Raw genomic sequence first — 26,706 nt, 5'->3', positions numbered from 1 at the left:
TACAACACTGTATTACACCGGGTTTGCTTCTTTTTCCACCTCATTCACTGTCCCTAATTTTATTTTCTTCCTCTCCCTTGTCTGTACCTTCTCTTCTCTCCTCACCCCTTGCCCCATACTCTGCACTACTCTATCAGAAATGTTTTCAGACCTAGTATTATAGTTGATTGTCTGTTCCTCTCTACCCCCTCCCTCCTACCTCTTCCTTTCCCTTACCCTACACCATTTCCCTTGCACTATTAGAAATGCCATCAGGCCTAGTACAATAGTTGCTTGCCTGTTCCTCTCCTTCCTCCCAATTACCTCCCTTTCCCTTACCTACTGCCATTCCCCTTGAACTATTAGAAATTTCATCAGGCCTTGTACAATAGTTGCTTGTCTGTTCTTCTCCTCCCCCACCCCCTTCCTTCAATCAGGGGCATAGCTCTTGTACTATCTGAAATGTCATCAAGCCTAGTATGATAGTTGATTTCCCATTCTTAAATGTCTCAAGCCCTTGTAAGAATGTTATTGTATTTTTTCCCTTGCTCCCTCCCCTGCCTTGAAGTGGTTTGAAACCCATTGTGTATAGGCACTATACAAATAAACTATCAATCAATCAAACAATTTGATATCCACACTTGTGCCAAAACATGTTTTGATATTCTGGCCCATTGAATCTATATGAGAATTATTTACAGAATGGTTGTTTATCCTGTAAATATGATGTGATTGTGGCTCATGATTTAAGGAGGTGGAGACCCCTTTACTAGGCATTTGTCATCCGAATTCTGTAGTGATTCAGTGTATCTCAAATCAGCTGGAAATGTGGGGATTTGAAATTAATCTGAAATATTTTGCCCATTATTAGATTTCCTTCGTCACAAATTCCAACAGCAATATACATATGAGTGAATAAGCGTAAGGTGCAAACCAATGTTATGTTATTCTTTATTTAAATATATCCCACAGTAAATTCCCAGACCTCAATCATGAATGAAAAGGGAATAATACACGGCTGTCCTTGAAGTAATAGAAACCAATAATTTCCTTATGAAACACCGATTCTAGTTGGTGTCAATAGCAGCCCACGAAAGTCTATAGAAAGTAGAAAATGTGTTATGACCTTTGTTGTGTGCCTGCACTTTCCTCTCAGCTAAATTAGTTCCCAAAGTAAGGGTGACCGAAAAGGGGGCTGGTGGAAGCTGATCTGTGGCCATTTGGCAATTTTTCTTTCACGCAAGTGTGCATTTGTCAAAGTCAATGGGGTCCTGATCCTCAACAGACTTACCTTAAAGTGACATGTGAGGAAGACAAAGCACAGGAAGTGTGCACATCCTGAGTAATGGAATATGAGGGCGCTGATGAGAAGTGGGGACCATCCCTGGTCTATGTCTTCATGGGTTGCCTAGGCATTCTGGCAGGGTGTGTCTGGCTCGATTTATGACGCATCAGATTGGCTATGAAAGCTTGTGGAGAAGAAACACTATTGAGCGGTGAAGAATATTGGTGGTGAACGCAGACCCACGAGGTGAAATCAAGAAACATTGCACGTGGTGTGACTTGATGGGTATAATGACCCGCTTCCTTCAAAAGATTTTCAGTGCATATGATATGATAATTACACAGTCTTTTCGTCTCATACTCTGGCTCGTGGGGGCTCTATATCATAACATTAGGCAAATTGGATATATGTTTAATTAGTCATTTGAGTCTTGTCAGAGAACTGAGGCTGAATGTGCACTGCCAATTAAAAAGAAGAGAACAAACTCAGCTCACCATCTCGTCACATTCCCCTAGTCTCTTCTTTGCACGTCAAAAATCAAAATATAGCGTTTTAAGTGGGAGGTACAATTTATTAGGATTTTCCTTGTCTTTAATAGGGTCGGGTCACCAGTTCACCAATTCATAGCTTCTCAACACTTCTCCAATTTCAGGATTCAACCATTGCACGGCACACATATGTGTAGCCTTCTAGTACTCTGCCTGTCAATTTAGGACTTGATTACGTCTAGAAATATTTAGTAATTATCAGGGTCCAGTGGTTTAGGAAAGGGTTCCAATACATAAGGCAAGACCACAAATGTCATAGCAATTCCTTAAAATGCATAGCTACTGGAAGAACGAGGTTTGTTGTAATGTCTATTCTATCATACAGTCTTCTGGTCATCCGAGACGCCAAGTAGGAATTATCATTCCCGTTCCCTTGCCATTCAGTGCAGCATGAGCGCAGATGTCACACGTTGTTTGGGCTATAGCCTGGCTACATAAACACAAATTGTCCTTCCTTACTATTTGTCAATTACCCATTTTATGGCACTATGGCATATATAGCCTGGTGGGTACCAAGCCTCTTTTGAAACTAGTTTGACCTAGGCACACAACACCATACAATTGGTTGATAGATTGCAGCTTTACAAGCCACACATTCTTTGCAAATCCGAATGGCTAAAATATCATTTCCTGCAATTACATCCCTCCTGGAAACATAAAAGAGCAATTGAACACATAGTGGGTTGGTTGTGGTATTCCATCTAGTGTGCGGGTTTATAAGCACTCATGTGTAATGGCATAAGTGATTCCCAGGAAGGCATTTGCCATGTTGCCACAGAGGTGAAATCCATCCTTTTTCATCTCGAATTCCTACAACAAATCAGTGTAGGCTCCACTCACTTCGGCATTTCAGTGGTTAAGTCAGAAGGTACTATTGCTTTACTTTGCAAGTGTATGTGTCTGAACATGGTAGCATTTGTATACATCTCAAATCTCGCGTTTGGAAAACAAATCATGCTAGTTTAATCATGTTGTGAAAATGAACCCTTTGGGAGGAAATCATGTAGGGTGGTATTATGTAGTACATTGCATGAGGATCAACTTTAGATTCTGTGTTTTGTAGCACACGACACTCCTGAGTGGGAGAGAAACGTGTCAACATTTATCTACCACTGTCAGCATATGTGGCATAAAACTGGTCCCTATCCTATCATGAACTCATGTCCAGCCCTCATTTAAGCGTACTTTTGAAAAATGAAAATTCATTTGCATTTTAAACTATCCTTTTTAACACAAGTGCCCACTCATGGCATCTCTCTGTCTTGCTTCTGTAATCAATATAGAATTGTGTTACTAAGAATAACGTCAGAAATCTAGCAAAATCGAAGGCATTTGTCCTCTGTAGAGGTCGCATGTAGGGTTCAAAAATCTGAGGGTACAATTTAAGGCAGGTGATGTTCTGTACAGTAATGGGAGCCACCCATAAGGAAAGCGTGGAATTTACATTTTCTGCAAACTAGGTTTTACTAATGTTCAATATTATGATTGTAATTACTTTATGTATACATTTTTGGTGAGCAGGTACAAGTGGATCGGGGTCGCGTGGCTTAAGCACTGCCCATCTGTCAATCAATGCTAAACTGTTGTTGCCTTCCTGTTTTGCTGCTCTTTTTCCCTACTTAAGCAGCTCTCCACCCTCTTTTCCTTTGCAGTTGGTGAGCAGGTGCAAACGGATCTAGGTCACATGGTCTAAGCCCCACCCACCTGTCAATCACTGCTAAACAGTTGGTGCCTTCCTGTTTTACCACCATTTTTCCCCACTGAAGCATCTCTCCAGCCTATTTTCTTTTGCAGTTGGTAAGCAGGTGCAAGTGGATATAGGTCACGTGGCCTAAGCCCCATCCACCCTCTTCCTTTCTGCTCTTAACTCTTAGATCAAGGGCCACTAGTGAAGGGCAGATGAAGAAAATGGCCATTCCTGTTTGGACTTGTTCAGACTGGGAGAACCCAGGCCTGAACCCCTGCTCAGACAACAGGTAAGCATGCTCTAATGTGTAGTTTCTCGCGCCGTCCCCACAGGCCATCGCCACCACCTCCTGACAATTCCATCAGCAATGTCTCTCCTCTAAGGCATGACTCTGCAATGCAGCAACCTCACCCACATCAACCTCAAGCCCATCAGCACCCCCTCACCCTCCACAACACAGATGTTGATGCGTGCCAACATATTCTCAGCTATCACCCATGCAGCAGATATGGCTGACCTCATCACTTCATGATCCTGTTCAAGAGGAGAGGAATTCACTGTCGGGCCCATAGGTCAGCGCTCACCCTCTAGGACTTGTAAGACAAGATAGCTGCACCCTGTGAGGACAGGGGGTGCAGGATTAACTTACTACAACACGACTCAATAATGACAAGTACATCAAACAGAGAAACAAATGGAAATCATCAGCATTGCGATCACCTGTATCGCTTCGACTTCCTCGAACTTCAGTCCAACATTGTTATATTCAAAACTTGTCATCACTGACGTCTAATTCTAAAAACTCGACATGCAATACAATTGTTTAGGAAAGGTAACTTAAGTATAGGTGCTATATCTGTATATGATAATAGAGCATGCGGATTGGATAACTCTTATCGGGTGGGCATCTACGCCCATCCCACTACACCGCACGTGATTGATGTCACTACAAGTACAACATTTTATTGGTTCTACTATCTATAGGACTCCAGATAACTTGGTCCATTGTGATTGGGCAGGTTACACCCCTAGACATAAATCCCCATTTTAATTAGCGGCATACAGAATGGACACCCATGTGTGCCTGGTGTCTCAAGTTTCACCCTGCCTCCCTTCCATCAATCAGTATCTTAGGGCTATGTGTCAATTAGTTGGCTGGGTATGGCCTCGAAACTGTAGCCTCTTATCAGGAAAAGTTATGGCATCCTCGGGTCCTGAATGACATCAGGCGGTGGTACTTCTTTGCGCCTGGCTGGTCACGTGTTAGTTCACTATGAATCTGCTTCAGTTTCCAGATTTTAGTGCATTTAATTCTATTTCAGCCTCGCCACCTTCATGGGCTCCCCTTATCTTGACCTTCATGAGCAGGCTGGTATGCTCTGAAGTTTGAGTCTTGTTAGCTGACGCTCTCCTCCCTTTCTCTGGTTGACCTTGATTTCCTAGGCATGAGCCGCTCTTTGTTGAGTTTCGATTCCCCTCCTTCTCTTGCCTTTGGCTGGGTTACGAAACCTGGCCTGTCAGGCCTCTGGCAGCCTGGGTACATTTCTGCTTTTACAAAATGGAGTCACACTTGTATAATGTGCCTTATTGAGGTAGATATATGGTTGGCGCTTGCCGCTCTAATCTTCTACTAAGCATTGCAAGCAGTATCACTTCTTTTGCCTCTTGTGTTCCAAGCCTAAGGTCGATTGGTGCCATCTTGTCTCGTAGCAACGTTTCCTCACGTTTTAACATCGTCTCTTCTCTGTGTCCATTATATTTATTTTCGTAGTTACTCACACTGGCGTGCTATCTTCGATAGCTGCTTTTGTTCATTCACGAGGCTGTGAAGGCCCTTGAGTCATTTCCACTGGCCTTCCATTAGGGCTCTTTGGGTCTCTTCATGGACCGTCTGTAGGTACTCTTTGTTTCGTATCAGTGGCTTGTATGGCTGTCTGATAGGGTACCGTGCTGCCCAGGGTTGTCTGGTTATGGGCACTTCAACAGGTATGGATCTTCTGATGTATACTGGGCAGAGTCCCAGTGCAGCTCTTTGTTGGTTCATTTGCTCCTCATACATCACATACCTTGGCTAGTACGCTCCTGGTACATCGAAATGAAGGGAAGGAGTGCAGGCTATGTCTGGGACCTCCTCTACACTCCCCCCTCTGGTCGGTTCATCAACCACTTCTGCAACCTCTTTTGCATTTATTCCTTTTGATTCTTCGGTGTCATGTTCATCATCTTCAGGGTTTCTACATGATGGTGTGAATGTGTGAGCCTTTGGAGTCCATATTTTTATCACTCCTTTCAAACTCCCTGCTGTTTTCACATATTAGACTTTGTTCCATGTCATTAACTGGCATTGTCCATTTGGGCTGCAGTAGATCCATTTTCCTTCATACCTTCTTCCTTTCTTAGGGTTTGTGAACCTTGTTCCTTCTGGTGCAAATTTGCTGGCCTTCACAAAGTCTCTTATTTCTTCATCAGTCAGGTCTCTGGGCTTCCATCCTGGCTCGACATCAACCATTATTTTCATCCCTATGGCTTTCTTTGCAGTTTTCTGGCACTGTGTAATGATTATCTTGATAACACAGAATCCTAGCAATACCATTGCTAGTAGAGCTCCCAGAAACTTGAATATATCTGCCATCCAGCTGTCATCATCCACTTCATCACTTTCATCTATCATCTGGTTTTTCAGGTTTGTCACATGCTTATGGCCTCTGTTAGGGTTCCGTTTTCTTCATCGTGTGATGGTACACGGTCATCAGTCTGATTGCTCTCAGCTCTTCTTTGATCGCATTGAATCCTTTTATAGTGGTATTGATGGTCTTCAATAACTCCCATCTGGTTATCTGCAACTATTTAGCATTCACTCCAACTTGGATGTGGGGCAGGAGTAGTGTTGTGAATATTGTTGAGGTGAGGCTGAACAGCCTGTGTTTGTACGGGATTGCATGGAATGCCTCTTCTGATTTGGCAGAAAAGTAATTTTCCCTCTTCATCCTGGATACCAGTTCCACAGATCTCCTTCTTCTTAGATGAGCACCTGCTTTCGGGAAACTGTTCAACTTCAGGTCATTCTTAGGGATCACTAGCGTGGGAACGTGGTCGTTCACTAGTGTGCATATGCTTCCCCAGTTTTTCGGTAGCCTTATGTATGCCTTGGATCCACACGCCCAGTAATGGTTCATAATAACTGTGGTTCCTTGTGTCATTCCTGGAGTTTCAAAGATTTGTCCGCAGTTTTGATTCTCTCACATCTTCATTGTGCCATTGTTTCTGAAGCATAGTTGTGGGCTCTCCAGTGGCACTATCTGCAGGGGTCCCCCTCTATCTTCGACCCATGTTAGTAACTTTACTAGCTTTGGCGATAGGGGTTTGCACAGTTTTTGAGAGTTTTCTATTGCTTCTTTGCAGGCTCCAAGGACCATCCAAGCTCGGCAGATCACTACTCCTTCTTCCCGTCCATTTGGGGAAACCACTGTTCCCCAGATCTGCATTTGGCCTCTGTTCTTCCAGATTTGTGCCTCTTTTGCAGTTTTTCCGTGAATATTCAGTCTCGGGTTTGTCACCCATCGTGTCCCTGATCCTTTGACGTCAGGATTCTCATATCGGATCACGTGATTCCTGGTGTGCGCCCTGTTTCTTGTTCTAATGTCCTGGACGTATCCATCTTTGTCTGGGTAGTCCTTTTCGATGGCCCATATCAGTGAAGCGTCTCTTCCCATAAATTGTCCTCTGGTGTTGCACATTGCTACGTGTGACATACAGTGTGCTGTAGGGACATCAATTTCTACAGCCACGAAGATCTTGGATTTTCCCATGCTGTGTGGTAGGAGAGCACAGACAAAGCATTCTCCTTCCGACTGCCTTTGTCCTACTTCCTTCATGTGCTGGTACCATATGTTGTTTCCGAGATGGGCTGTGCTGTCCAGGTAATCATTAAGTTCATTGTTATCTTCGTGCAGGCTTCTCTTGATTCTCAGCGTTTTTCTGTAGTTTGCTATGGCTATGTCTCTAAATACGTCTGTGCTGCTTTTGCTCTCTGGGTGTCTCAGTGGAGCAGGCTGCCTCGACTGCGTCGCTGTGGTAGGAGAAGGTTTTGTGTTTCCTTTCCTTCCCTTTCGTATTTTGTCATAGACTTCCTCTAACCGCCATTGGCTCCCGAACCTCCCAACACGTGGTTGTGCTGTAGGCGTGAGGCTGTTCCTTGTGTTGGAGCAGGTGTGCTTGCTGTTATAGTCTCTATAGTCCTGCCTTTCAGCTCCTAGTGCAGTTTCTTTGCTCTGACTATGAAGGGGAACAAATAGTCTACCAGCATTTGTGTTTTCTCTGTGAATTCCTTTGTGGCTACTTCTGTTCTTTTGAGGGATTGTGCTATGCCTTCTCTCTCTAGTATTTCACTTGGTTCCTCTTGGGTACTTCCACTGTTTTCTGGAATTGATTGTTCGGCAGGCAGTCTCCCCCTCTCTGCTGCCTTCGTTGGAGTCTCTGTAGCCATTGACACTTGCCCTTGTTTGTGTGCATCCTGTGTGCGGGTGCATGCAGTGGTCAGTGCAGCGTTTTCATTCATTCCGTGCTCACCCTGTCTCCAGGTTTTCTCTTCATTTGTTATCTCAAATGTGTCTAAATTACTGCTAATTACATTTAATTTTACTTTGTTACTTTTATCATCAGGTTTTCTTGGGACTGGAATGACTATATAGGGTATGGGTGCGTTCGTAGGCCGCAGACATTCATTATCTGGTGGGTGGACTGTGATTGGGACTCTTTGTGCACTAATAAAGAAAGCAGTTCTGATAGTCAATGACAGAAAAGCAATGATAATTACCAAGCATATACACATGATAGATTTGTAGGACATCTAGCAGCATTTCCTCCCAGGGAAGCGGGGGCGCTCCTCTGCTGGTGGTAGAACTAAGTTACTATTTTGAGGCCCCATTTCGAACTAGTTCATAGTGTGTTATTTTAATTCCTTCTCTTAATCCGATCTCATAGCGCAAAAGTTCATTACTACTAAAGTGACAAGTGCTTTTCGAGTGTCTCCCTCTTGTGAGTGATGCGGGTAGTCTCTAGGTAGGGAGTACAGTTCCTTTGCTAGTCTATGGAAAAAGGTTAGGCTAGCAACTTTGGTACAACACATGCATTATGCATATCTATAGTAGGTGAAGTCCCAGTGCACCCCTCGAATTTGGTTTGGTCCTGAGGACATGCTGGAACCTGTTCAATGTGATGGAATGAAAAGATGGAACCGCTAAAATCACAAAAAATAGAATGCTGTACAAATAAGGACAAAAATAAAAATAAAAGACAACATAGATAAGTAAGAATAAAAAGAAGGAAAAATAGGAAAAAGTAAAAAGAAAAATAAGATGGTTTAGTTCTTGACTCTGCTTTCTTCGATCTGTCCACGGCGGAAAGCTGAAGACCGGTGCCTTTATCTCTTTGATCTGTCCACGGTGGAAAGTCTCACTGAATCCTCCTTAGGTATTCTCGCTGGAAGTTGGATAGCTCCACCTGGAGCATTATGCCGTGGAGAAGTGTGCCCATGTGCGGGGTGTTGGCTGGATCTCTAAGGAAGGTGATGACATCAACATCTGCAGGCCTCCCTACCATTTCTGGATAGTCTTTGACAATCTAAACAGAACGTTCTGTTCGGGTGTCCTCGAGTGATAGGGACATTTGCCCTGTTTGGCTGTGTCCTGATCACAAGCTTTTCTTTTGATTTGCACATTCTTTGCACCTGCCCGTTGCGTGGATTACCACCAAATGATTTAATTTAGTCCACAGCTGGCTCAGTTGAGCTAGGTTTCTTGGATCTCTGATGTAAGTGCATGTATCAGTTGTTCTCCCGACGAGCCCTGTGCATTTCTCAATTATTTGGAAGAAAAAATTAAACGTGAGTTCATCAATGTCTATTGGCGGTGGAAGCATTTGTGTCCTTATTCCCTGTACTCTGGCCCCTCGGCAAAGGTCTCCGCGAGGACAGTCAGTAGTTGCCGTATTATCTTCCTGTTAGCAGGATTCTGAATGAAATCTGGGATACTGGTGTCTCTTCCTACAAGTGATTTATATGTCTCTAATACCAGCTGGAAACAGGAATGCACATCCCTTGTGAAATTTCTTCTGGGTGATACCATAAATTCTGTGAACAAAGTCACGATACTGATTGCTTCAGGATACTGTGTTTCACTCTCAGGCAATGTCTTATTTGCAGTCTATCATAGTCTTGATTCTTTTTATTATTTGGGCATGACATGCTTTCAAAGTTTGTTTTATCAACGCTGTCGTGGCTTTGGAAGTGCTTCTTTTTACTCTGCAACTGTGGTGCACAGAGTGTTCATATTACTGTTGTTTTGTCATCTTTCACTTGGTTTGAGGAAATGTTTTGTTTAAAAGCCTCAATTTACTGGATTCTTTTGCCGTTGTTTTGCTGCTCATGCATCCTTCTTCCTCACCATGGATCTTGTCTGCATGTGCTTAGGTTCTTACCAGTCGTCTGTGGTTTCTTTGCTGTTGAATGCAGCTGGAGGGCTCTCTCTTACATAAGGTTTAATGTCATTTATGAAGATCCATGCCCTTCTGCCCTGGAGCTTGACGGCGGAGGGGGTGCAGTCCTCTACGATGAAAGGGCCTTTAAATCTTGGCTAGTCCCACCTCTTCCTGGTAAAGTTCTTCACAACCACCATGTCACCAGGGAAGACGAGGGGTGCATGTAGACCATGTGCGGGTTCAGATTCAGCACTTCCTGGTGTGTTTTGTGCTGCACTGTCCCCCTTTCGCCGTCGCTGCAGCTGGCCTGAAATGACAGAGGCGCTGGATGTCATACAGTTAAGGTACTCCTGCATCGCTGTTCCCAGAACGTCTCTAGTTGGCTGGGCATCACATCTAGCTCTATCTCGGGGGGTCAGAGGGGTCCTCATCCTTCTGCCTGTAACTATCTCCTGCGGCGTAAGAATGATGGTCGGAGCCAGGTTGGTTCCGAAGTGCATACAATGCCAGTGGTAGACAGTGCAGCCATCCCTTTCTTAATGTGAGCTTCAACTTGGCTATCCTCTCCTTTAACAGGCCGTTGAGCCACTCACATATCCCATTTCCCTCTGGGTGATACGCCGATGAGAACTTGTGCTTTATACCCAGTAATAAGCTGATCTGTTCAAAAACTGCCTTAACAAATTGAGCCCCGTTATCTGATCTCATCACTTCGCACACCCCCCATCTAGGGAACACTTCCTTCACTAGAAATTTGGCAGCACAGGTAGCGTCTGGGTGTGTACAGGGACCTGATTCTATCCATCTAGAGAATGGACACACCACCACAATGAAATACCTGTACCCATTGCACACTTGAATCATGTCGACGTAGTCGATATGCAAGTGCTGGAATGGCCCATTCGGTTGGGGGATAAGTCCTCTCACTACTTTTAATGTGTGCCCAGCGGTAAACTGTTGGCAGATAATGCAGTTCACCATGAAAAATGCAACATGCTCTGCTAAATTCGGTGTGAACCAGTCTTCTGCGAGTGTTGCAGCAAGATTTTCCTTTGTCATATGTATAGGGTAGTGTAACTGCTCCAATGCTATCTTCAGTAGGGCAACAGCCATTACCGGTTTACCAGTGCTGTCCTGCCTCCACAAACCGTCAGAGGGGTTTAAGGAACACCCTCGACGCTTCCACAAATTTTTCTCTTCCTGAGGTGCCTCCCCTTGGAGTTCCATTAGCTGTGTCTGCGCCATGTTACTATAGGCATCAGGTGTGGCTCGCGCTACCATCATCCTCTCAGGGGTACGTGCCACCTCCACAACCTTTTCTTTGATAATTTTTTTGAGTTTGGCAGAGGGGTCATTAGCCAGTCTCAAGTAACTCACATCATCAGATAGCAGTCTTTCACATTCTCTTACATAATCACTACGGTTCATCAACACAATCGCTCCTCCCTTATCTGCTTGCCTAATAATCAGGTTCTTGTCTTTTGCTAACTTTAGTTCCGATGCTCTTTGTAACCTACTAAAGTTGGAGTTGCGAGACTTTTCGCCAGACTCCAACTTAAAAAAGCCAGAATTTACGAAATATTCTGATCAGAAATGATGTGACAGAAATGCAGATACCGCTAGGCAAACTAGACTGTGGGGTTTGCCTGAAGTAAAAGGACATTTTCCATGTGGGAATTGCAGCATGTGTGGACAAACAAAAGAAACTAGATCATTGCAAATTGTACCTGATGTTAAGTGGGTCTTCACTGAAATGACGAATTGTAACACAGCTAATGTTGTATATCTGATCACCTGTCCATGTGGCCTACATTATGTGGGAAAAACAAATAGGCAATGTAAAGTTCGAATGGTGGAACATCGCAGCTGTATCAAGAATCAAGTGATAACTGCCCCTCTTGTGAAACATTTTATTGAAAAGAAACATGGTTTCAATGACTTCACATGGCTGATTTTGAAAAAGGTGCATGGAAATACCAAAATTGAAACAGATCGAAAATGATTGAATTTAGAGCAAAAAATAATTTTCAAATTACAAAGCAATGTGCTAGGGCTCAATGAAAGCATTGATTGGCATTTGGTTAGCCAAATATAATTTTGGACATTGTGTGATGCATATACCATGTGGGCACCCAATTTTGGTGAACAATTTGGTTTTTAGTTCAATTGATGAAGTTAGTGCAATTTACATCTTTTTGATGCGCTGAGTGTCCACTAAACTCCTCTACACCAGTTGATCCTGGGTCTGTTCCAATATGGCCCCCTTGGTTGTTGTACTCCTGATTAACTTCGAGAAGTGGAGTCCTTTCTTTGTGTTGCCGCACAACCATAGACGCTTTAACAGAGTCCTTTCTTTGTGTTGCTGCGCAACCATAGACGCTTTGAGATTGTGCAGCAGCCATGGCTCCTCTGAATCGAGTGCTGGCCGAGTATGTTTGAATGCTGCAAGTGGAGTGAATAAACCCCTCCGTGTGTATAGGTGAGCACGCTACCAGCATTTCGCCTTTGGATGTGACTCTGTGCATGATATTGTCTCCATGTCGGGACACCTTTTGCATTATTTGGTGGTTGGGGTACTTTATTTTACACTTATTTTACACATGTTGTGTGGCTATCCATTTTCCGTGTTTCTTTTACGTTGTGGAGGTTGGACAGCATGGACGCTGAGTAGTTGTCTTTACACATTAGATAATGCATGGTCTCCTCACGTGTGTGAAATATAAGCACCCCCTTCTGTTTGCCCTCTAGTGCATGTTGACGGCATGTTGTTAGCTGAGGTTTTGGTAATGCCAGATAAATGGTGTTTACTGTTATGTTCTCATTGCTTTCCAGATTGACTCTGTACTTTATTGCTTGATCGTATGGATGTTTCCATGTCAACTTGTTCATTACTGAATTGTGAATTTCAGTCTTGATCCCTACATTTGTGGAGGTAATTCACTTTGTTATTTGGAGCCTTGATTTTATGTGCAGTGGTATTGAAGCCAGTGTGATTTCTGGATATAACAGAGCATGTGGTCTCTGTGTATTGGTTTTGTCTTACTTAGGTGTGGCGATACTCTAGCGGACTGTGACGCTTTGTTGAAGTATTGATTTCTCATTTGGAGGGAAACCAGCAAATTTGTCATCCTGTGACGTGCTTTGAAGTTTCACCATTTAAAGGTAAATCTGCGGGTGCTCTTTGGGACCCTTGTGAGTGTGGCATAATCCCTGTGCCATGCCTCCATTTACATTTTGTAGTACTTCCTTCCCTCTTTGGAACTCATTAGGTTTTTCCTTTCCTTTATTTTTACAGGCTTGGAGGTTGTTTTCCTTTTACCCTCTTGGGTGCCTGAATCTACCCTTTCAACACGGTGTGGAAGAGATTAGTGGATGCTTTTAAATTCATCCCCTGAAGAATGTTCGCCTGAACTGGGCAGTTAAGAACAGAAACATGTTGGGATGCTTGTTGTTTTAGTGACACATTGAGATTTTTTTTTTTGTGTGTTATGTGATATCTTTTGTGTCGTATAAATAAGTTATCTGATGTTTTATATTTGTTTTATATATTTTTTTTTTAATGTTTAGTACACTGTGTTAGGTGAGGGTAGTGTTTTTTGTTTAAATTCAGTTTGAATTATTTGAATAATAAACTTGTTATACATTTGTGTAAATCAGTTATAGCAGACGGTCCATTTTTTCAGGACTAGTGATGCTGGAAAACCTTATAGAGTTCCTGTGTGAGGGGGTTGGAGGCAAGTAAACAACACGTATCATCTTGCTCTTTATTGTATTACATATATCTATATCCCCGTTGGTAGAGTAGGATGTTTTCATGTTAATAGGGATTCTTTATACCTATTTAAACATATTATATATAGAGGCTCCTGGTGGTCTCGTGGGTTGTTAATATAAAGGTATTGCACTACACTGTGACAATCCAGTAAAGTATCCAGAACCACATTATGGCGACAGCCGCAGACAAGTGTTTGGCGTACAGTGAGGATCATATTAAGAAATTACTAGACTCACTTTCTGTGCTAGCATGGACAGGTGAAAATGAGCTTAATGTAAATAACAATGACCAATGGGATGAATCTATCCAATTGAGGAAACGCCTGATAGGTACTCAGTTGCATGGAGCTATCATGCTTGAATATTTAAAGAACCAGGCTCTTCCTCAAGGCCTCATAGTAAGAAATGAGCCACGTCTATTTTTAGGCAACAAGGAGATTAAATTAAAATGGAGCTATATATCCAATAAGTGTGGGAGAGATTGGTTAGTTTTAATTATTGATACAGCAACAGAGGTTTCCAAACAAATTGAAATAGATATCATCAAGCTTGAAGAAGAAATCAAAAAAGAGTTTGATTTAAACACTTTTAAAACAAAACTTGAACAACATTTAAAGGGACTAATTGATTTCAAAAATGACACTACTTTAGAAAGGGTAAAAAGATTAAAGAAAGATCTTACCAATTTCTCTCACGAGAAATCTTTTCCCTATGTTACTGAGGGTTACAAATTTGGTAATACATTTCAAACTCCGAGAAACAACAGACGTGTACATTTTCGAGATACTTCCTATAGTTCTAGTGAAGAAAGTACGACAGGAGATAATGACCCTGGAGCTCAGGCCAGTATGAGTAGAGGAAGAGGAAGAAGTCCTAGAGGGGGCAATAGACAAAGACAAAGGATGCCTTTTTTAGGACAAGGCCCGAATCGGCGGGACTGGGACAACCAGGTCAGGACAAGGAGTCGAACAAGGAATCAGTGGTGATAAATTTGTCCTCCTATGTCCTTTCCTCGGAAGAGGAAAACACCCTGAATAAGGGTCTCAGTTTTGTCTTACTAAATCTCATGATCCTTTTGAATTTAGAACAGAGTTTTTTGCATTTATGCGCAAGGTACGGTTGAATGAATACTTCAGTGAACATGAAGGATACACCAGTAATAATCTCAGTGTGTTGCGCAATACATCTATGTTCTGTGCTCCCAGTTACTCTCATACTGCCGAATCTACAGTTTTTGAAAGACAGGTGCTGGCAGAGGTTCTTAAGATGGAGTCTGGCGAAAAGTCTCGCAACTCCAACTTTAGTAGGTTACAAAGAGCATCGGCACTAAAGTTAGCAAAAGACAAGAACCTGATTATTAGACAAGCAGATAAGGGAGGAGCGATTGTGTTGATGAACCGTAGTGATTATGTAAGAGAATGTGAAAGACTGCTATCTGATGATGTGAGTTACTTCAGACTGGCTAATGACCCCTCTGCCAAACTCAAAAAAATTATCAAAGAAAAGGTGACTGCAGCTTTTGATGCCGAAATGATTAGTAAGCACGAATTTGAATTCCTGATTAGGGATCAAGGAAGAGTACCTGTTTTTTACACCTTGCCCAAAGTACACAAGAGACTTGTTGATCCCCCTGGTAGACCCATAGTGTCTGGTGTGAATTTGATTTTGGAACCTTTGTCCAAATTTGCAGACTTCTATTTGAGACCGTCTGTTTTGAAAATGAAAAGCTATTTGCGAGACACCACTGACGCTATTAATAAATTGGAAAACATTGAGTTTATTCCGGGCCAGTCCTTGCTGATAGGCTTGGACATTCAATCTTTGTACACTGTGATACCCCAAAGAGCCACACTTGAGGTGGTTGAAGAAGTGTTGATGAATAGAGAGGATGGCCATCCTGTGAGTAATGCTTTCATTCTGTGGTGCACGGAGTTTGCCCTGACTAAAATTTTTTTCCAATTCCAGGGTTCTTTCTTTCAACAGATTGAGGGTACAGCCATGGGTGCTGCCATGGCCCCGAATTTAGCCAATCTTTATGTCGAGTATTTTGAAAAGGCAGTAATATACCCAGCCACCAACCCTTTCAGCAATCATTTGAGGAAGTGGCTGAGGTATATAGATGATATACTGATCATATGGGATGGCTCAAGAGAAGAGGCAGATTGTTTTGTGACATGGCTTAACCAACAAAATCGGTTTCTGAAATTCACTGGGTCTATATGTGATTGTGAGACTCATTTTCTAGACATCACCATTTTCCATCACAATGGTTCTTTAAAAGTGAAGCCCTATAATAAGACTACTGATAAGAACTCTTTATTGCACTTCAATAGCCACCATGCTAAACATTTAAAGAACAATTTGCCATTTGGACAATTTTTGAGGCTGAAGCGCAATAGTAGTCTTAAAGATGATTTTGCCCGAAGTGCGGATGTATTGACCAACAAGTTGTTGGCCAAAGGCTATCCGCCTAGAGTTATAAGAAATGCTTCAAAAAGAGCTTACAATAACAATCGTGAGGCACTTTTGGAAAAAAGTAGTAGGCCAATTAAAAAGATTGGCACTGTATTTGTTAATACTTTCTCAAATTTGTCCTACAAAATCAAAAACATTGTGATGAAAACTTGGAAGAAAATATATCGTGGTAAAGAAGTGTTGCCTCCCCTAGTGGCTTTCAGAAAAAGCCAGAATTTACGAAATATTCTGATCAGAAATGATGTGACAGAAATGCAGATACCACAAGTTAGGCAAACTAGACTGTGGGGTTTGCCTGAAGTAAAAGGAATTTTCCATGCGGGAATTGCAGCATGTGTGGACAAACAAAAGAAACTAGATTATTGCAAATTCTACCTGATGTTAAGAGGGTCTTCACTGAAATGACGAATTGTAACACAGCTAATGTTGTATATCTGATCACCTGTCCATATGGCCTACATTATGTGGGAAAAACAAATAGGCAATGTAAAGTTCGAATGGTGGAACATCGCAGCTGTATCAAGAATCAAGTGATAACTGCCCCTCTTGTGAAACATTTTATTGAAAAGAAACATGGTTTCAATGACTTCACATGGCTGATTTTGAAAAAGGTGCATGGAAATACCAAAATTGAAACAGATCGAAAAATATTGAATATAGAGCAAAAAATAATTTTCAAATTACAAAGCAATGTGCTAGGGCTCAATGAAAGCATTGATTGGCATTTGGTTAGCCAAATATAATTTTGGACATTGTGTGATGCATATACCATGTGGGCACCCAATTTTGGTGAACAATTTGGTTTTTAGTTCAATTGATGAAGTTAGTGAAATTTACATCTTTTTGATGCGCTGAGTGTACACTAAACTCCTCTACACCAGTTGATCCTGGGTCTGTTCCAATATGGCCCCCTTGGTTGTTGTACTCCTGATTAACTTCGAGAAGTGGAGTCCTTTCTTTGTGTTGCCGCACAACCATAGACGCTTTAACAGAGTCCTTTCTTTGTGTTGCTGCGCAACCATAGACGCTTTGAGATTGTGCAGCAGCCATGGCTCCTCTGAATCGAGTGCTGGCCGAGTATGTTTGAATGCTGCAAGTGGAGTGAATAAACCCCTCCGTGTGTATAGGTGAGCACGCTACCAGCATTTCGCCTTTGGATGTGACTCTGTGCATGATATTGTCTCCATGTCGGGACACCTTTTGCATTATTTGGTGGTTGGGGTACTTTATTTTACACTTATTTTACACATGTTGTGTGGCTATCCCTTTTCCGCGTTTCTTTTACGTTGTGGAGGTTGGACAGCATGGACGCTGAGTAGTTGTCTTTACACATTAGATAATGCATGGTCTCCTCACGTGTGTGAAATATAAGCACCCCCTTCTGTTTGCCCTCTAGTGCATGTTGACGGCATGTTGTTAGCTGAGGTTTTGGTAATGCCAGATAAATGGTGTTTACTGTTATGTTCCCATTGCTTTCCAGAATGACTCTGTACTTTATTGCTTGACCGTATGGATGTTTCCATTTCAACTTGTTCATTACTGAATTGTGAATTGCAGTCTTGATCCCTACATTTGTGGAGATAATTCACTTTGTTATTTGGAGCCTTGATTTTATGTGCAGTGGTATTGAAGCCAGTGTGATTTCTGGATATAACAGAGCATGTGGTCTCTGTGTATTGGTTTTGTCTTACTTAGGTGTGGCGATACTCTAGCGGACTGTGACGCTTTGTTGAAGTATTGATTTCTCATTTGGAGGGAAACCAGCAAATTTGTCATCCTGTGACGTGCTTTGAAGTTTCACCATTTAAAGGTAAATCTGCGGGTGCCCTTTGGGACCCTTGTGAGTGTGGCATAATCCCTGTGCCATGCCTCCATTTACATTTTGTAGTATTTCCTTCCTCTTTGGAACTCATTAGGTTTCTCCTTTCCTTTATTTTTACAGGCTTGGAGGTTGTTTTCCTTTTACCCTCTTGGGTGCCTGAATCTACCCTTTCAACACGGTGTGGAAGAGATTAGTGGATGCTTTTAAATTTATCCCCTGAAGAATGTTCGCCTGAACTGGGCAGTTAAGAACAGAAACATGTTGGGATGCTTGTTGTTTTAGTGACACATTGAGATTTTTTTTTGTGTGTTATGTGATATCTTCTGTGTCTTATAAATAAGTTATCTGATGTTTTATATTTGTTTTATATTTGTTTTTTAATGTTTAGTACACTGTGTTAGGTGAGGGTAGTTTTTTTTTGTTTAAATTCAGTTTGAATTATTTGAATAATAAACTTGTTATACATTTGTGTAAATCAGTTATAGCAGACGGTCCATTTTTTCAGGACTAGTGATGCTGGAAAACCTTATAGAGTTCCTGTGTGAGGGGGTTGGAGGCAAGTAAACAACACGTATCATCTTGCTCTTTATTGTATTACATATATCTATATCCCCGTTGGTGGAGTAGGATGTTTTCATGTTAATAGGGATTCTTTATACCTATTTAAACATATTATTCAGCTACGAATGTAGCAGAGTTCACAGCTTTACATCAAACTATTTTGATCGATGGGTTGGAGATAATCACCTCATAAGCAGATGCTCTCTGTGATGTCAGCGTTCCCTTTGGCTTCCCTAGTATGGCGAATAACGAGTGCTCGACGTACTATGTCATGGAGCACCCGATCAGAATAGATGGCGCTTTCTCAATGGCAAACACGGGAGCAGCTAGATTTTGTTCGCATGGGAAGTGGCCCCTCATGACTGGGTCCGGACTCCTGCTGTAATATGCTAGGGGCTTGTACCCCAACGAGGTTTGCTGCGCGAGCACTGCCGTCATAAAATTACCATCAGAGTGTGAGAACAGGTAGAATTCCTCTGCATAATTTGGAATCCCGAGAACTGGGGCCTTACAAGTTGCCCCCTTAAGTTCTGCAAAGCCCTTCTCCATTGCCTCAATCCATTCAATTTCTCTTTTTGTTGCCTGGGCTTTCTTCAACGCCTGAAGCAGGGGCTTGGTATACGAGCTGTAGTCGAAAACCCATGCTCTGAAATAATTGCACAGTCCAAAGAAGCTTTACATTTGTTTTATCGTGAGTGGTTTAGCCGTGTTCATGATAGCTTCAGCCCTTTCTGGGGTTACCTTTTTTCCTTCGTGTGAGATTAGCTGGCCTATGTACAGCACCTCTCGCTGACAGTATTGTAACTTTTCCTTATCAACTTTGTATCGTTTCTCAGACAGGATTGTCAGTAGCTGGAGGACAGAGTTGCGCCTGCATTGTTCCTCAGTGGTGCTGCAGATCAGAATGTCATTCACATACTGCAAAACAACACTGTCTACTGCAATATTGTTTAGGTCCATCGGCAGGACTCTGTTGAAAATGGATGGAGACAGTACCCCTGTGGCAACCTCGTGCTTTTCAGGCGCATTTGTCTGAAAGTAAATGACGTCAGATCTTGAGAGTCATGGTGAAACAGGATTGAGGAAAACACATTTTTCAAGTCAATCACCGTGAAATATTTTGCCTCATTTGGTATGTTGCACAGAATTGTGGATGGATTAGGGACTAGAGGGAATACGTCTTCAACTATATCGTTTAATGCTTGTAAATGTTGGATTAGACACCAAGATCCTCCCTTTGATTTCTTGACAGGGTAAATAACCGTGTTGCAAGGTAATTCTGAAGTCACTAGGATGCCCTGCTCCATCATTGCGGAAATTGTCTTTGTGATCACCTCATCTGCCTCTCTGGACATGTGATATTGTCGCGCTCGTGGTAAAATTGCTCCTGGTTTCAGTTTAATTTTTACTTCACCTGCCCCCTTCAGGAGGCCTACGTCATAGGGCCCTGTAGTCCATACCGCGGCAGGCACTTGGGCCATGTCGTCATCAAAGTATTCTGGATGTGTCAACGCCAACATCATTCTCTGTGGCACCTCCCGTTTGATCATTTTGACCCAAAATGTGAGACTTACTTCCACCCTTGTCTCTTCCAGGTCAGGGTGTTCTTCGAACAGATCGTCATTGGTGACGTCAGTCACTCGATACCCTTTTTCGATGGCGATAATAGCACACCATTGTCTGCCTTCGTCATCATATCCTTCTACCAATACCACTTTCCCTCGCACCGCGGCAGATTGTATGATTAAGGGAAATACTTGTCCCTCCTCTCCGTGCATAGGTATTCTGGGTCTGAATAAAAACTGATCAGGTGTGCTCATAGTTCTATCTGCGAGGCCTGGCATTCCCAATATGCGAAGACTTCTGGCTCTAACGGTATAGCTCTCATGGCTATACATCCGGAGTATGCTCTGATCATTTCATACACGTTTTAATAATGCATTCCTGGAGTGGAGCACACTATACCGTTCTCGGTAAACGAGATTGTCATATTCAACTTAGTCATTAAGTCCCGACCCAGGATGTTTACTGGGGTCTGACGTGAGTATAATAAGGGTACATTAATTTTGCGCTCTCCCACAGAGACTGTGAGTGCGTCTGTAAAGGGAACTCTACTGTGAGCTCCTGTGAAACTCTGAGTATCTATGGCCTCGCCGGAAAAGGAAAACTTGCCTTCTCGTATGCACGAGCGCATCGCACCCGTGTCAACTAAGAAGGAACATTCTTTACCCCCTATGACGACATTCACCCTAGGTTCCCTATTAGGGTCTGGTGTCACTAATAGGATAGAACACATCAGAGTCCACCGTGAGCTGTCCTATTTCATATATAAGTTCGGCCCACTGTATACTTGTTGATTTCCCCCAGCCCCAGGGTTGACTCCCCCTCCGGAGCTAGTGCCCTGTGACATTTGCGGTGGTGCCTGCTGGGATTGTGCCTGCAGTACGTTCCCCATGTGCGGGGGGTTGAACCACTTGCTGTGCACCTTGCTGCAGGCCTGGCACCTGCTGCTGCACTGTGATTTTGTGCAGTGCCCTTCTGCGGAACAGCAGGCTGATTCACCATGCCTGCCCCCATCCCTTGGCTATTTTGCCACATGCCTTCGCTTCTGCACACGCGCGCCACATGTCCTGTCATTCCATACAGCCAACACACTGGTAGTGGTCGGACCATCTGTCCATCTGGCATAGCTGCGTGTTCTGAAAGCCACTTTGATTATTCTGAAAGCCTCCCTGGTTACCTCGAAACCTACCCTGATTACTCTGCCATCCTCTTCCTCCAAAACTCCGTCCCCTCAGGTAGAATCCTGCACTGCCTTGGTTATCCTGCGCTGGGTTAGTCGCCTGCTGTGCGCGTGGTTCAGCTGGGCTTGTCAGCATGGCTCCCTCGAGAGCATACTTTGAGAGTTTCTTTTGCACCAGCTTTGCCTCCTCACCCTTACGAGTTGCTTCCTTTTTCCGATTCTTTTCTTGCAGCAATCTACAGTAATGTGCAATTGTCAACTGTATTTCAGCCCATGGTTTATCCTCGATTCCTGCTAATTTCTTGAGCTGTTTTTGCACTAGCTCAGGCAACCCTTGGCATAATATATGGTAGAATACAGGGATAGATTTCGTCCATGACTCATGCGTTTCAAGCACCCACGCGTCTTGAAAATTCTGGATATAAATCAACGGATCCTTTGACTCTTTCATTTTCCATGTCATTATAACCCCATATCAGACGTGTATGGATATAGCATTTGCAACGCTTTCCACACTGCTGCTCTACAGTTATTAAATGGTGCTCCGTCATGGGAGGTGTTAGTTAGGGTTACCCTAGGGTAGCCTGCCCGTTTCCATACATCATCTGCTCTCTCACCAAATATGGCAATTAGGAGACCCTTAATGTCCCCTATAACTAGGGTAACACCCCCTGTCATTTTCTTTAACTCATGTATCCACTTCCTGGCTCCCGATGTCAGCATTGGAAGCGTATTTTTTAAGTTTTCTCAGTCCATGTGTGGCCATGGAATATATTGTGGTCTTGCTCCCCCCTTTTCTAGCAACGGGAATTGGAATGCGCAGTCCTCCTTTTCTTTCCTCATAGCTCCTCTGTCTACTGCTGGGGTAGCATTCCCGCCTTGCTGTCTTCCTGGCAATGCCCTTAATCTGTGTGCATAGGTAGGTGCTGCCGCCCCCTCTGACTGTGGAGTGTTCCTTCTTGTTGGCCAGACTGCATGGCAGACTTCGGTGCCCTACTTGTGGACCCGCTAGCGTCTGAACATCGTACCCCTCGGTCCCCTGGGGACCGTTATTCACACCGTCTCTCTTCTTCATGTGCCTCATCCTCTGTTTCCCCACCGGAGTCAGTTTATGAATGATCCCAGTCTCCGCAACTCCTTGCATCCTCTCCGTTCTGCCTGATCTCCAGCCTGTCTAGGGACAGTTCCCTGCTCCCACTACTTCGAGTGACATCCTGAGTGTCATATAGCTGAGTGCTCTCCAAACGCTCATCTTCCCTTCCCCCATCGGATATCTGCTCTAGCCCCATCTCATCGTATATTTTATCAATCGTTTCCATGATACTTCTGGTGTCGAAGTCATCTTCAATATTTTTCCCACTTATACCTTGCACTGAGTCATGTGCAGGAAATAATTATTCTATGTCTTCCCATTGTACAACAGGTTTGGGTTTTTAACTACCCGCTCCAGATATTCAAGATCCCGTGCCCTCTGTCTGCACTTGCGTTCCAATTCCTCATTTACTTCCTTGCGCTTCCTCACTTCTTCTCTAGCCTTATCTACTTCCCGCATTCTTTCGTTTCTATGTTCCTTGGACCTTCTGATTTCCTCCTCTTCTCGTCTCTTTGCTCTCTTCTCACGTACCCTTTACTCTTCTTCCATCCTTTGCTTAGTCTGTCTGTACCGGTTGTAGGCTACCTCTTGTCTGCGATCAAGCTCTTCTCTTGCTCTTCGCGATATAGTTGTTCTAACCTTAGCCTATCTTTCTTTCTTGTCCTTTCATCCCTTACTTCCATCTCTTTCTGTCTCTCTCCTTTGCATCTCATCAGACCTCTCCCTTGGCCTCAAATCATCACTTCCTTTTCCATCCAACTTCAGTAATATCTGACCTTCCATCCATTCGTCTTTCGCGAATGCTATCTCATCAACTCTACCTTCATTTCCCTTATGTTTATTTCCCTCTTTCTCCTTATCTGGAGGGGCACAACTCTGTGCCCAATCTTTTCCTTCATCTTCGCATCTCTCTTTGTTCCTTGAGACCGCGGAGGCAATATTGTTTTCCTGTTCCTTTCCCTACTCATATGCGGGGTTGCTATACCCCAAGGCTGCCTTAAGTTCTCTTAGTGGGTAAAGCCCCTCTGTTTTATTCCCTTCAATGACTGGCTCAGGTGGGACTGGTGGCGTGGTAGGGGTCTCACCCCCCTCCGTACATACATTTAGTATCCAGTATTTGAGTGGTTCTTCCACCTTCGTTTCTTCAAACATCTTCCACAATTCTAGAAAAGCAAGACGTTTCTCTAGCTTCTTGCCTGTATATGTGGCGTGTAAGAAGGTCGTCATATGCTGTAAAACAGCTTTAGAAAAGGACCCATTCTGTGGCTAATGCATGAACATTTTGTGGGCGGTACTCTTAACCCACTCTGTACTATACTTCTTGAGTTTTGGTGCATGCTTAGGTAGTTGCATGCACAGATGCGCAAGTGGGGTGACCTCTTCCATTTTTGATTCCACCACCAACAATGTTTTTACAGTGTTTCTTCCTTCCAATAGTATGAGCAAGCACCAAATAAGCAAGCTCCGATCCAAGCTTTTCCCGCCAAAATGTTACTATCAATTATCTCAAAACCATCAATTCATTGGCGATTCCCTCAGTTACAGAATCGCGTAAAACCAAATTTCATTTCACACAATCAATAATACAATTATTTTACATTCGACGTACAACAACACACATGTGACAGACACTTGACAGACTAGACAGACACCAGCTGGTCATACATATACTTGCCTTCTAATTAATACCCCGTCATGGAGTTTAAACAAACTCCTTTGATGCGTCTTTAAACGTCACCATAGTCTATTTGTCCCTTACTATATGGGCTATGAGTTCACGTTTCTTCTGACCGCTATATTTAAGCACAGGAATAAGGCAAATCCTTATGTTTTTATCTCAGGTGCTCCCCTGGTAATCCTTCATTTTTATCTCAGGTGTCCCCCCGGTACCCCTTGTTTTTCTCTCGGGTGTCTCCCCGGTACCCCTTGTTTTTCTCTCGGGTGTCCCCCCGGTATCCACTCTTTATCTCTTATGCTCGAGTCATTACCCCCTATATATATACAGTCTTCTCTACTTCTGACTATTTAATTTTTTCTCCGCCACCCACCGTTACCTTTCCCTTACTGGCTCTAATGCCCACATGATATTTACCAAAGTAACGAGTTTGTTGTTTCACTCACCGATCGCATCTTTTCCTCTCTGGAACTTCGCGATCACCGCCCCTTCCTCTTCCAGCCTTTTAAGGTTATTTCGTCCGATTGGCTGTCTGTGGGAATGAGAAGGGTTATGCTTGGAAAGGCGGGTTCCTTCAGACCCACTGCAGATTTTTTATGGACTTACTCTATCATTGTCCAGGGGAGCTTCTCAGTCTACTCAGCCGGAATGGCGAAAGGACTCATGATATTGCTGAAGGCCCAGAGTTACTTCGTGCCGTCGGTCTAAGGTGTCTTAGTATTATATAATCAATAATTAATGGCCAAAACCATCCTCACGCTACCAAGTGTTCAAGAGGAGAGGAATTGACAGATGGGCCCATAGGTCAGTGCTCACCCTCTAGAACTTGTAAGACAAGATAGCTGCACCATGTGAGGACAGGGGGTGCAGGATTCACTTACTCCATCACGACTCAATAATGAGGACTCAGTAAGTTGGCAAAGGGAAGTCAGTTTAATGACAAGTACATCAAACACAGAAACAAATGGAAAACAGCAACATTGCGATCACCTGCTCCGACTTCCTCAAACTTCAGTCAAACAGTCATTGGGCCTCATTACGACCCAGGCGGTAACCATGGCACTATTTGCACCATGGTTGCCTCCAAAACCTTACTGATTCTGCCATGGTGAATGAAGGAATTACCGCCCCATTCCAAGGTTGGCGGGGTTGGTAATTCCCCATTCACCATGGCCCTTCCCCATTCCCATTTGAGCCCCCATAGGGCTCAAAGGGAATGGGGAAGGTGCTAATAACGGTACTGCTAATTGCGGTACCGTTATTAGCTCCAAAGTCCCTTTGCGGGTCCTGTCCTTAATGCCTGGTAAAACTAGGCGTTAAGGGAGGACCTGCAAAGGTACCTCAGAAAAGGGCGGTAAGGGATTACTGGCACCAGTGCCCTTACCGGTACCGGTATTCCCTTACCGCCCGGGTCGTAATGAGGCCCATTGTTATAGGCAAAACACGTCATCACTGACATCTAATTCTAAAAACTTGACGTGCAATACAATTGGTTAGGAACGGTAACTTAAGTATAGATGCTATATCTGTATATGTTAATAGAGCATGCGATTGGATAACTCTTATCGGGTGGGCATCTACGCCCACCCCACTACACCACACGTGATTGATGTCACTACAAGTATACCGTCTTATTGGTTCTACTATCTATAGGACTCCAGATAACTTGGTCCATTGTGATTGGGCAGGTTACACCCCTAGACATAAATCCCCATTTTAATTAGTGGCATGCAGAATGGACACCCATGTGCCTGGTGTCCCAAGTATAACTCTGCCTCCCTTCCATCAATAAGTATCTTAGGGCTATGTGTCAATTAGTTGGCTGGGTATGGCCTTGAAACTGTAGCCTCTTATCAGGAAAAGTTATGGCATCCTCGGTTCCTGGATGACATCAGACGGTGGTACTTCTTCGCGTCTGGCTGGTCATGTGTTAGTTCACCATGAATCTGCATCAGTTTCCAGCATTTAGTGCATTTAATTCTGTTTCATCCTTGCCACCTGCATGGGCCCCCTTATCTTGAAATTCATGAGGCATGCTGGTATGCTCTGAAGTTTGAGTCTTGTTAGCTGACGCTCTCCTCCCTTTCTCTGGTTGACCTTGATTTCTTGCCTTTGGCTGGGTTATGAATCTTGGCCTGTTAGGCCTCTCGCAGAATGGGCACATTTCTGCTTTTACAAAATGGAGTCACACTTGGATAATGTGCCTTATTGAGGTAAATGTATGGTTGGCGCTTGCCGCTCTAATCTTCTACTAAGCATTGCAAGCAGTATCACTTCTTTTGCCTCTTGTGTTCCAAGCCTATTTACACACGTTTCTAAGGTCAGTTGGTGCCATCTTGTCTCGTAGCAACGTTTCCTCACGTTTTAACATCGTCTCTTCTCTGTGTCCATTATATTTATTTTCGTAGTTACTCGCACTGGCGTGCTATCTTCGATAGCTGCTTTTGTTCATTCACGAGTCTGTTCAGGCCCTTGAGTCATTTCCACTGGCCTTCCATTAGGGCTCTTTGGGTCTCTTCATGGACCGTCTGTAGGTACTCTTCGTTTCGTATCAGCGGCTTGTACGGCTGTCTGATAGGGTACCGTG

The 26,706-nt window shown here is 43.5% G+C and overlaps 2 long non-coding RNA genes across 2 annotated transcripts; both read left to right on the top strand.

Moving 5' to 3' along the window:
• Positions 1-12,104: 12,104 nt before the first annotated feature.
• On the top strand, positions 12,105-13,394 carry LOC138528272 (uncharacterized). The gene is made up of 3 exons (XR_011284108.1): positions 12,105-12,455; positions 13,024-13,138; positions 13,272-13,394. It is a non-coding gene; the product is annotated as an uncharacterized lncRNA (long non-coding RNA).
• A 3,714-nt stretch (positions 13,395-17,108) lies between these two features.
• On the top strand, positions 17,109-18,365 carry LOC138527837 (uncharacterized). Its single transcript, XR_011284059.1, has 3 exons — positions 17,109-17,352; positions 17,921-18,035; positions 18,168-18,365. It is a non-coding gene; the product is annotated as an uncharacterized lncRNA (long non-coding RNA).
• The last annotated feature ends 8,341 nt before the right edge of the window (positions 18,366-26,706 follow it).

This window comes from Ambystoma mexicanum, chromosome 7q (genome assembly GCF_040938575.1).
Source record: "Ambystoma mexicanum isolate Mex_15411 chromosome 7q, UKY_AmexF1_1, whole genome shotgun sequence".
Taxonomy (NCBI): Eukaryota; Metazoa; Chordata; class Amphibia; order Caudata; family Ambystomatidae; genus Ambystoma; species Ambystoma mexicanum.
This window is presented reverse-complemented; position numbering and strand designations above follow the sequence as displayed.